The following is an 11,679-nucleotide window of genomic DNA, read 5'->3' as shown; positions in this document are numbered from 1 at the left end:
AGATTCAAGCCCATAACCCACAAAGATCAAAATTGATAACATTCCAAGAAAGGAAAATTATTCAGAAATAAACATTGCACAAAGTAAAATATATTTAGATATTTATTGATAAATAATAATATTAATGAGTGGGCTCATTAACAGGAGGAATGGGCCCAGTTTGACAACAACAAGCATGATCATCAAGGCAAGTACCGTTTTCCCATCCTCCAGGGGAATTTGCAGCACAATATTGCACGCACGTTATCTTGTTACATTTCGGAAGTTGAACCGAGTGTCCGGTCTAATGCAACCATACTCATATGCTACACTTCTGCTCGTGTTTTAATAAAAAAAAAACAAATTAGAGTTGAAAAACATAGCTATATATAACAACGAGAAATTTTAAAATACATTTGATATAGGAAATATCTTTTAGATAAAAAAGCTACATACCGTGGAGCAAAACAAAGGACATAATAATGAAGAAGATGAGAGAAACCTTGTTCATGATTGTAATTTTCTATGAATTTTTTATTTTTCACAATGTGAGAATAGGTTTTTAGAAAAATAATTTAACCTACTTTTCATATGGTTGTGGACTAAGTATACTTTTATAATAATAACGATGGAGTTATAAATGGTAAAATATGATATGAATCTTACCTCATAATATTGCTTATGATTTCCTTCCTTTGTAAAGTATACTAAACATGCATAGTAATCTCCAAAACGATTTGGATATACAAGGTAGACCTCATGATTAGGCCAAACTACAATTTATTTTGTCAGTCCACGGTCTAGTAAATTAGGTTATTTCGATATTTGAATTGGTCCTGAACCGAATTGAACAAACCGGTTATTAAGTTGGTAAATGAGCCATTTAAGGAAAGAATCATCTATTTACTAAATGAATAGGCGAATTCTATCATTTTCCGCCAAAAAATCATATTCTCAAAAAAGGAAACTAACTATACTTAGAGAAAAAGGATTACGCATCTGAGGTAGTACCTCAGACCTTGTAGTTTTTGAGCATATACACATTTTTTCTGAGCATATTACCATTTATAAATATAGTTTTTGAGCAATATTATATTTTTTTAGTGTAATGTTTTAGGTAATGTGCTCAAAAACTTTATACTAAAGCAGAACTCAAAAACTTTAAAATAAAACTCAGAAAATAAACAATAAGAGGTACTACCTCAGATGTATAGTCTATGAACTGCTATACTTATGTCCATTCACTAAATAAGGAAACTAACAATTACAATTTAATTCATTTATTATATTTTCATTAAAATTAATCTTTTCATTAAAATTAATCTTTTCATCAAATTATATTATTTTCATTAAACTCTAAACTATATTATTTTAATTAAAATAAAAAATTTGATATAAAACTATAAAAATTGCTAAATCTTTTATTAATCTTTAAAACGACCGTTGTTATTACTTTCGTGACAAAGAAAATTGAAAAACAAAAATATAAATTGAGACTCATTAGTTTATGCTATAAAAATATTTTCATCAGAATATATTTCAACTCATGACTCAATTCTCTTAGCTAATTTTCAATTCTAACTTTTATTTATCCAAGCAAAATATAATGATGACAAATGTAAACAATTATAAGGTATCAATATTATATAAATAATTTTATATATAAAAATATTAAACTTTAAATACCGTGCATTATATGCACGAGGTCTAAACTAGTTATACCATCATATCATATCATATATTATATTAAAGTAGAAACCATTTGCCACATATCATATGCAGATGGCTTCTGCCACATGTCATGATCATAAAATTTTTGAATTTTTATTGGGTGTATAAACTTGCCTTATAAACTACAACGTTTTTAATACACTACTGATTGATTGATTATATTTTCCCCATTACAAAGTACTCACCTAATTCAAAACATCCTCTCAAAAGTCCACTTTTTAAATTTGCTTCATGTCAATGATATATTTGGGATTCGAAACCATAAAAAATGGCAACATTATCAATCACAAATATTTCTTTCTTTTTTTAGAGAATCAACACTATCAAGTATCAACCATACATTATCTTTTTAGAATGTTTTGTATATTGAGTTTTTTTTATGAGGATGACAATTAAGAGTAGATGATCTGAGTAAATTTTTTTATGAGGATGACAATTAAGAGTAGATGATCTGAGTAAAATGTACTAATGACGATTGACGATCCATTATTCACCATAAACGGTGGTGATACATGGCTAAAGTCCGTCCAACTTTTTGTTTTTCTATGGAAATGTCAAATATTTTTGGCACACTACATTATGTTAAAAATATACTCCTCAATTTCCACTACTACAGATACAGGCTATAACAACGGTTAAAAACCACTACCGCCTCCTCGCCACTTTCACGATTGTCATACTCACCAGCTTCATTTGGCCCATTACTTCCTCCATCAATCAATAGAAACGGAAAATCAAAGATTGCCAATAATACGCCAATCACCATCTATTAGGTTTGGAAATCTTCAAAGTCGCATATTTTTTAAAATTCAAATTTAATACTTCTTAATTTAGTTATAACTTAAATATTCATTTTTTTTACATTGAAAACTTTGAATTTCAGTTACAAAGTTTTAAGCTTAAACCATGATGTTTTCAAGTTAAATTCCATGTTTTAAAATTAAAGTGCTCAATTTTACCTTTGACTTAAATATTCATGTTTTTATTATGAGAACTTTTGGTTTTAAGTTGAAAATTAATATGTTTATAACATTTAAAAGTCTTACCTTGAAAACTTATATAATTATGAAGAAAACTTAATTTTTTAATTTGTTTATTTTCATTAAAGGTTATAGAGTATTGTTTTATTTTTGTTCAAGTCCAATTTTAGTTTGAAAGCTTAATGTTTTAAGTTAAAAATTCAGGGGCTTGAGAGAAATATTTGTATCGAGGAGCACAGTCGCACACGGTATTCGGCCAGAGAGAACGTTGTCCGTTTATAGGAGTTACCATTACAACAATGGCTTGGGGGTAGTGGTCGACCTAATTTTAGGTCCGCAAATTGTAGTGTAGTACGAAATAGGAGGGAAAGTAAAGTAGTAAACTAATAGAAGTTGAGAGGTGAAAATTATTTGGACTTAATTTTAATTGGGCTCGTCTTATTGTAAGATAGGTCCTAGAGAACAATTTATGGGGTTTATGCATTTATTCAATGTGAATAGTACCTTGAAAAACCATTAACGTAGCTTTTATAGGACTGTTATTGACAAATTAAGAAAATAATTAATTTTCTGATCGTGTTTATTAGGACACAAATGGAAATGTGCGATAATGATACGAAGTATCATATTATTACCTACAACGATACGGTTACTTTCACATATTCTTATTGAAGACGGACACGTTTCGGCACAAACTAAAGATGGGTCAAATGTCGTCATTTTAACGATAAATGTGACCATTTTTATGACTAACTGTAATAGCTTCGAAAATCGTTCTAGTAACTTTTAATTTAAAAATGGTTATATTTTCGTCTTACATTGGTCACATTTTACTCCATTTTCACCTTATAATGAAATATAACCCATCTTCAACAACATTTGTTGAAGCATTTAATTTATTAGTGAAAGTGGGAATCAATGGGCCCTGGTGTGTATCATGGTCATTGTAGAGGCTCATGCAAAGAAAGGTTTACACGTAGAATTGGCCATGGCTCCCATACGGTGCATATTGCTAACTCAGTAACTCGCCCTATAATTATATGATAATTCTATTGTAAAATCGTTTTATACAAGTATTATAGTAAAATTAAATACTTCGTAATATCTACCGAAATAATTTTCATCAAACCACTTTTTTTCATGATTGGGGCATCAAAAAGTTTTACAATGGTATAGTGAAACTATTTTACATTATATTTATGAGAGACGGTATCTCATAAGACCTACTATACGCTTAATTGTATATACTCTTTCTGTCCCATGAATAATTTACATAAGACAAACAAAAACTATTAACTACGATTTAAAAGAGAGAGTGATATTCTTGACTAGTTGCCTAATTAGAACTCTTTCTATTAATCCCCCTTAAACTAAAAGAATAAGAGATTCTCAAGTTTTCCCGCCTAAATGAGTTGCTCTATATTGGGCTTGGGCTTCATTATATTCTATCTTTAACTAGGCCATACTGATTTATTTCATATAATAAATAATTCTATGACACTTTAAAAGGGGATAATATTTTTTTTTTCAACTTGCATTGCTCTTTATATTTAGAGAATAAAAATTTCAATAGTTTTTCCTCCAAAGGAAGTTGGCTAAATAAGGAAACAAAACTCTATTTTTATTAAATTATTATCTTTTAGTTAAGATATAATCTTTAATTATTATAATTTTTTTAATTAAATTATAATCTTTTAATTTAAAAATAAAACAAAACTGGTATAAATCTAAAATTCGTATATGAAAAACCAAAAAATTTGATATTATTAGTTTCGCATAATTTTGTTTTACCAAGTACGGGTATTTAATTCGTATAAAAAAATTATGAATTTATATTATTAATTTCTTGACAAATTTTTTTTTTTAAAATTATTTGAGAAAATTTATAAATTGTAATCATTAGTTTTGTGATGAAAAATTTCATTAAAATGTACATTTCATGAATTTACTTAATTCTTTTATATAATTTTCCATTCAATTTTTATTCTTATATTAAAATTTGAAAAATTAATAATACGTTAATTTTAAATCTTAAATAATACATTATAAAGTAAAAGATCTATGAATAACGCGCATGTATGCGCGGGATCCATACTAGTTTCTATTAAGGCAAAATATGAAGACTATTAATTAAAACCCGTACAAAAATATACGAGTCTGCCCTACAAAAATTGGCTTTGATTAAACAAAGCACAGAATAAAATTTGTAACATAGAATTGCAGTATATTAGTCCATATAATTTGGTACAGTTGGAAAGCTACGATATTTTTCCGTCCCCTTCATCGTCTTCAAGCCTTCATGTCTCTATATATAAACAAGTCCATTATGAAAATGATGTTAAACCTAAAATTAAAGTGGACCAAGCTAGCTAGTATATGGCAAAATTAATTACCATATCTTTTTTGGTACGCAAAATTAATTACCATATCTGATCTACATTTTTACTTGTGGTAGTGATGGCATCTATAGTAGAGTAAAGGATATGGACAAAAAAAAAAACGGAATTACTTTTTTCACATACGAATTTTACTATTTCACATACACTTTTTCATAAATTTTTCATATCATACTCTTCTACCTAAATCTAATCAAATTAACTCTTGCATATACCTTTTCCCCTAAAATCGAATCTAATTACTCTATAAACTTGAACAATGGATTGTAATACTTTAGTTAATAAAAGTAAAATTAATGTTCACTTGCTTGTCAATTACGGAATAATATTTACTTCTCTATAATTCTTGTGCTTTGTCATTGTTCACAGGATACTAATTTGGAGTTTATTAATTCGGACCACGATCTTTCAGTATATCCTTTGGGGCTATTATCAATCATTTATCATGTGATGCTTTCACGTTGTAGGCAATAAGTGTAATAGGCAGTTTGACTTGTGTTTTTCTGTAATTTGTTGCTAAATCAAACCCCTAATTTCACCTTCGATCGTTATATCTCCTCGATTAATTTCCATTTATACAAGGTTACATGTATTGCTAACACCGACGAAGCAAGGGGTCGGGGTCGACCAGAGCGAGGTTGGCCGACAACTGGACTGACGGAACAAGGGGTGTTGAACAGAGGTGATATTGGTGGTGGTGGTGGTGATGGTGAAGGGGGATGAGAGAAGGGAGAAAAAAAATCAATTGGTGAGGAAATAAAAAAAAAATGACAAGGGTAAAATTGTAAAATGCGTATGTGAAAAAGTAAAATTCGTATGTGAAAAAATATATCCAATAAAAAAAATAGTAGAGTACGTAAAAGGATTTTACTTTACCTAATATTAAAAATACGTCAGTTGCCCACTGACTCGCCGTTCTTTATCCGCATATATAGTCTTCCTCGGTGAATCTCCAATCTCATGGAAAACAAAGAAGCAAACCAGCCGAGGCAGAATATCGCGCCATTACTTACTCGGTATGTGAGCTAAAGTGGTTAAAAGGTCTCTTAGCATTCCTCACTGTCTCACACGACAAACCCATTGACCTCTAATTGCGACAGTCAATCAGCCCTACATATTGCCCGCAATCCGGTCTTTCATGAACGGACAAAACATATCGAGGTGGATTGTCACTTTATTCGCGATGAAATGCTCAAAGGTACTATTCGTCCTAGTTATGTCCATACAAAGGTCCAGCTACCTGACATTTTCACCAAAGCACTCGGACGGGTACCGTTTGATACATTGTTATTCAAGTTGGGCGTCTCAAATATCCACGCGCCAACTTGAGGGGGTATTACACATTTACACAGCACTCCAGCCACAACGGCTACGTCCTCCAACAACTCAATGCACCATATCAAGCCATATTAATCTCCTTGCCTTATTTGATGTATTATTATTATCATTTATCATACATATTCTTTACTGTAAATACCATATTAGATTGTAGGTATAAATAGCTATCCGCCTATCCCCTCAATGTAAAGAACACAACTTTGGAATATATAACACAATTACTTTGAACAATCTCTTATAACATTCTTCATTTTCATTTTTTTTAATGTTACTCGTAGTGTTCTTTCTAGTAGCGGCATTTTTAGCCGCTACTCCGGTTGAGACGACCTCATGTCTTAGGATCAACCGTAGTCAGCTAAGAATGAAAATACCAAAAACCATGTTCGGGGTTTTCTTTGAGGTAAGTAATTTTGTTTTTTATATTGTTCATAATTTTTAGGTTTAATACTACATTCTACAATAATATTAAAATTTTGTTATGATAATATTAATTTAGGGTACTAATTTTGCAGGAAATAAATCATGCCGGTTCGGGGGGATTATGGGCTGAGCTTGTAAGCAATCGAGGTATATCCATTGGTTTTCCCTTAAGTGCTAGTGAGCTTGCTTGTTGGTGCATTCTTTTAGTTTGCACATATTCCGAAATGGATTATGTTGTTTTTGTATATGATATGATGAGAGCCGGTCTTTGATTTCCAAAATATAGCAATGGTGAATGGTTTGATATTATTGAACTAAAATTTAGTTTAATTGGCAGGGTTTGAGGCCGGTGGGATCCATTCTTCCTCGTCTGACATTCTTCCTTGGGGTGTCATTGGAAACGAGTCTGAAATACTCGTTTCCACTGACCTTTCTTCACCCTTTGAGCAAAATCGGGTTGCTCTAAGGGTGGAGGTTCTGAGAGACTCCCAAGTTGGAGTCGGCGTCTACAACCCTGGCTTTTGGGGAATGGTATGGTTAACCTCGATCTTTATCCTTATCAGTTTTCTTAGAATATACTGTACGTATTTTGTGGTATAATATATTTTGTTGTTTCATTTTGCAGAATATCGAGAAAGGAAGACAATACAAGGTCATCTTCTACCTTCGTTCGTTGGAGAGGGTAGATGTTTCAGTGTCGTTTACGACTTCAAATGGCACACTTCTAGCTTCAACCCATGTGTAAGTTAAATTGTTCCAGTGTTTATATTAGTTTTTATATTTGGTGATTATGTGTTAATTTGTATGTGAATGCTTTTGTATTGATTTGCAGGTCTCCATCTCGTTTTTTAAATTGGACGAGGATGGAGGTCGTACTTACACCCAAAAGCTCAAATTCGAATTCCAGATTGCAATTCACCACCAATCAAAAAGGATTGTTGTGGTTCGACCAAATATCTGCAATGCCAGCAGATACTTATAAGGTAATACAATATATCTAAGATAATTTATTATTTGAATTAAATATATAGTGTGTTTTACTAATAGTCGACTCGATTATGTTGCAGGGTCATGGATTCCGAATTGACGTGTTTCAGATGATAGCTGATCTACGGCCAGCTTTCATGCGGTTTCCAGGTATCTAGTTTGAAGATAGAGGCATTGGATGAATGTTTTACTTTTGTTTCGTTCCATGAAAAACTTTGAGCAATTCTTTCATTTCATTTCATTTCATTTCAGGTGGTACTTTTGTTGAAGGGGTAAAGCTGAGTAATTCTTTCCAGTGGAAGAAAACGGTTGGGCCGTGGGAGGAAAGACCAGGACATTTTGGAGATGTCTGGAATTATTGGACAGACGACGGTCTAGGCTTCTTTGAGCAACTTTTGGTAGGTCAATCAGTCAATGTCAATCCCCCTTTATTTTTCCTTTCATATTATTCTAAACAATGATGCACAATTTCATGATAATGCATGCTGCTATTTTTCTCTTGAAGCTGGCTGAAGACCTTGACACTGAACCAGTTTGGGTTGTTAACTGTGGTAACTAATTTTTTTTATAAACTTTGGACAACATTGGTATTCTCATGCTCAAATTAAAGTAGTTTACTAGTCTGGGTCATATGCAGGCATCAGCCGTCAAGAGCATGCTAATAATTCAGATATTCAACAATATGTCCGGGTACGTTAATTTTGAAAATTTATTTGAAACAGATCTCAACTTTTTCCTACCTTTCTTTATTCATGGCTCAACTGCTAATTGGCCGGGTTTCAGGACATGTTGGATGGCATCGAGTTTGCCAGGGGTGATGCGTCTTCTGCCTGGGGTTCTGTACGAGCTAGAATGGGTCACCCACAGCCTTTCCAATTGCGATACGTGGCAATTGGAAATGAAGATTGTGACTTTCCGTTTTACAATGGTATATATACATTCAAGATGCACAGTTTAGTTATATAATCATAGCTTACTTTATGAATCTCACACTGTAATTTGTTAAACAGGAAATTACTTGAAGCTTTATAAAGCCCTGAAACAGTCTTATCCAGATATACAAGCTATATCTAACTGCGATGGCAGCAGAGTTGCATTGCATCATCCAGCGGACATATTTGACTATCATGTAAGTTTTTCATTATCCAAATTGGTTTTTGTATCTCTCTATTCAGAGTGCTTAATTAAAACAGTTTTCGCATTCGATATAATTAAACTGACATTTTGTCTTATGGCTTGTGCCCATCAGATATATACGAATGCGTCCGACATGTTCGCTCATCAACATCATTTCGATTCCACGCCACGTGGTGGGGCAAAGGTATGTTTAATTATATATTCTTTGTTGATATTTTGTTGATACTTTCCAACTCTTTTTGCCCTTTTCCACAGGTTTTTGTTAGCGAGTATGCCGTGACTACTGATGCAGGGCTGGGAAATCTACGCAGCGCACTAGCAGGAGCGGCTTTCCTTATGGGAATAGAGAAAAATAGGTACCAAAATAAACGACCTTGACATTCGTTGACTTTCTGTGGATTTATGCAGTACTAGTACTAGTACTAGGGCTGGCTCCTCACAAATTGGAGTTTTTATTTTTCTTTGTTTGCAGTGATGTTGTTGCAATGGCTTGCTACGCTCCGCTCTTAGTTAATACTAATGATAGGAAGTATGCATCTATCTATCTTTCCTTGCTTGTTATTTTCATTAATGATCAGCTAAGATGCCCTTCCCTTGGATGAATCCTAAACTTGAATTTGATCTTTTAATGTTATAAGATTTCTTGTATCTTTAATTCGTAAAACTTGTCAATTATATTTTAGGTGGAATCCAGATGCAATAGTCATCAGTTCATCTCTTGTTTATGGCACTCCTAGTTCTTTGGATGCAACATTTCTTTATCCGGTCAAGTGGAGCATCGCTCATCTCTTCCACTTTACAGAGCAACGATACACTTGTTGTTGCATCTGTAATCAGTTGGAAGGGGGCCGATAACCAGAACTACATAACTGTCAAGGTTTGTAGCTAGTATTCTGTTTTTACATGACATGGATCCTTAATAATAAAACGGAAGCTATAGTACATTAATTGTTAAACTAAGTAAAAAGAAGAGCATTGACAACTTGAAACCTCTATAGTATATTATGGTTCCTATTGATTATTCTGAATTGCTATGGTGCAGGTAGTGAATTTCGGCAACTCCACAGCCAATTTCACCATAACGTTTGACGATCACCAAGGATCCAAGCCACTTAGTGGCTTGACAAAGACCATCCTTACGTCGTCAAACGCGTTCGATGAAAATACCTTTCAAGATCCCACTAAGGTATGTAATCTATTCACTTAGGCCTTGTTTGGATAGAGGGATTTAGAAGGAAAGGGAAGGGAGGGATTTGGAAGGAGGCAATATCCATTGTTTGGATAGCAAAATAGGGGTGGAGGGATTTGGAGGGAAGGGATAATGGATCCCTCCATTTCCTTTCTCCAAGCCAAAATGTTTCCCCTCCAACATAGGCAAGATTTGGAGGGAAAACTCCACCTCTCCATTCTCCCTCCCTTTCCCTTCTCTCCCTTTCCCTCCCCTCCATTCCCCTCCCTTCCCTTTCCCTCCACTTTTGCTATCCAAACAAGGGATTTTAAATCTCCTACTCTCCCTCTCTTTCTTTTCCCTCCAAATTCTTCAATCCAAACACACCCTTAGTTTACTTACATCATGTACTCAACTATATCAGCCTTACCAGAACCAGCCATAAATTTTCCGATGCAGGTATATCCCGTCACAACCCCCTTTAAGGGAAGTGGATATTCCTTCAATGTTTCGCTTCCGCCCTATTCGTTACAGGCTTTTGATTTTTCAGGTTAGGATTTCTTTTCCCAATATACACACTCTCCTATAATCATGTATCAGTATACTTGTACTTAGAAATTCGACGTAACCAATTACCAACAATGGAGGATTCAAATTTAATCCCTCCTTGTCGCCACCGTTGTCGGCTATGGGTTGATCCACTTCGTCAATACTAGCATTAACTTATACGGAGTACATTACAGGCGTTGGCAAAGGACACATTGATAGAATGTGTCTCACTCTTGCGGTGTTGATCCTAGCCCTTGTCATAAAACTATAGTTTTACCAATCGTTGGTTGGCGCAGTGGTAGCATGGGGCTGCGCTTGGTAGGGAGGTCTGCGGATCGATCCCCCACAACTGCGATTGGGAAGGGTTTAAATATCGTAATCCTTGGACACGCCCCGAAATCCGGATTAGTCGGCCCAATGTGGTTCGGATTACCGGATGGTTTAGACCAAAATAAAATAAAATAAAACTATAGTTTTGGATCTTCGCCGATAAAAATGGTGAGTTTATTTCAAATTAATTAATCTATAGTTCATGGTTTTCGTTGTTGTTAGTAATAATTGATGGAGAAACTGATTAATAATTAACTACTATGAATTTTCGTTTGGTTTTGTAACGTTGCAGGTTAGATTTGAAGAATTATGCTTTAGATTGCTTCCGGAAAAAAAAGAAACAAAGATGATATAGGCGATATTACATTACTCTCGCATTTGTTACTCCTTTTACTTCTACTCAATACATTACGAGTTAAGGGGAGTTATGGTAATAGAATATCGGTTTTTTAAAGTTATAATAGGTGTGTGATTACAATGTAAATTATGTCCTGAACAATTGTTTTATGTGAAGGTCGTTTCGATCAATTATCTACCCGTAATACCAAATGTCAAGATTAATACCAAATGTCGATATTATTGTGTCACCATTGCTCGAATTAAATATAAGAAGATTCAAGCCCATAACCCACAAAGATCAAAATTGATAACATTCCAAGAAAGG

The 11,679-nt window shown here is 33.4% G+C and overlaps 1 pseudogene; it reads left to right on the top strand.

Moving 5' to 3' along the window:
* The first annotated feature begins 6,534 nt into the window (after positions 1-6,534).
* Positions 6,535-10,956, top strand: LOC141642051 (alpha-L-arabinofuranosidase 1-like; annotated as a pseudogene).
* The last annotated feature ends 723 nt before the right edge of the window (positions 10,957-11,679 follow it).

This window comes from Silene latifolia, chromosome 2 (assembly GCF_048544455.1).
Source record: "Silene latifolia isolate original U9 population chromosome 2, ASM4854445v1, whole genome shotgun sequence".
NCBI lineage: Eukaryota > Viridiplantae > Streptophyta > Magnoliopsida > Caryophyllales > Caryophyllaceae > Silene > Silene latifolia.
The sequence above is the reverse complement of the archived record's forward strand: the minus strand, read 5'-3'. Positions and strand labels throughout refer to the sequence as shown.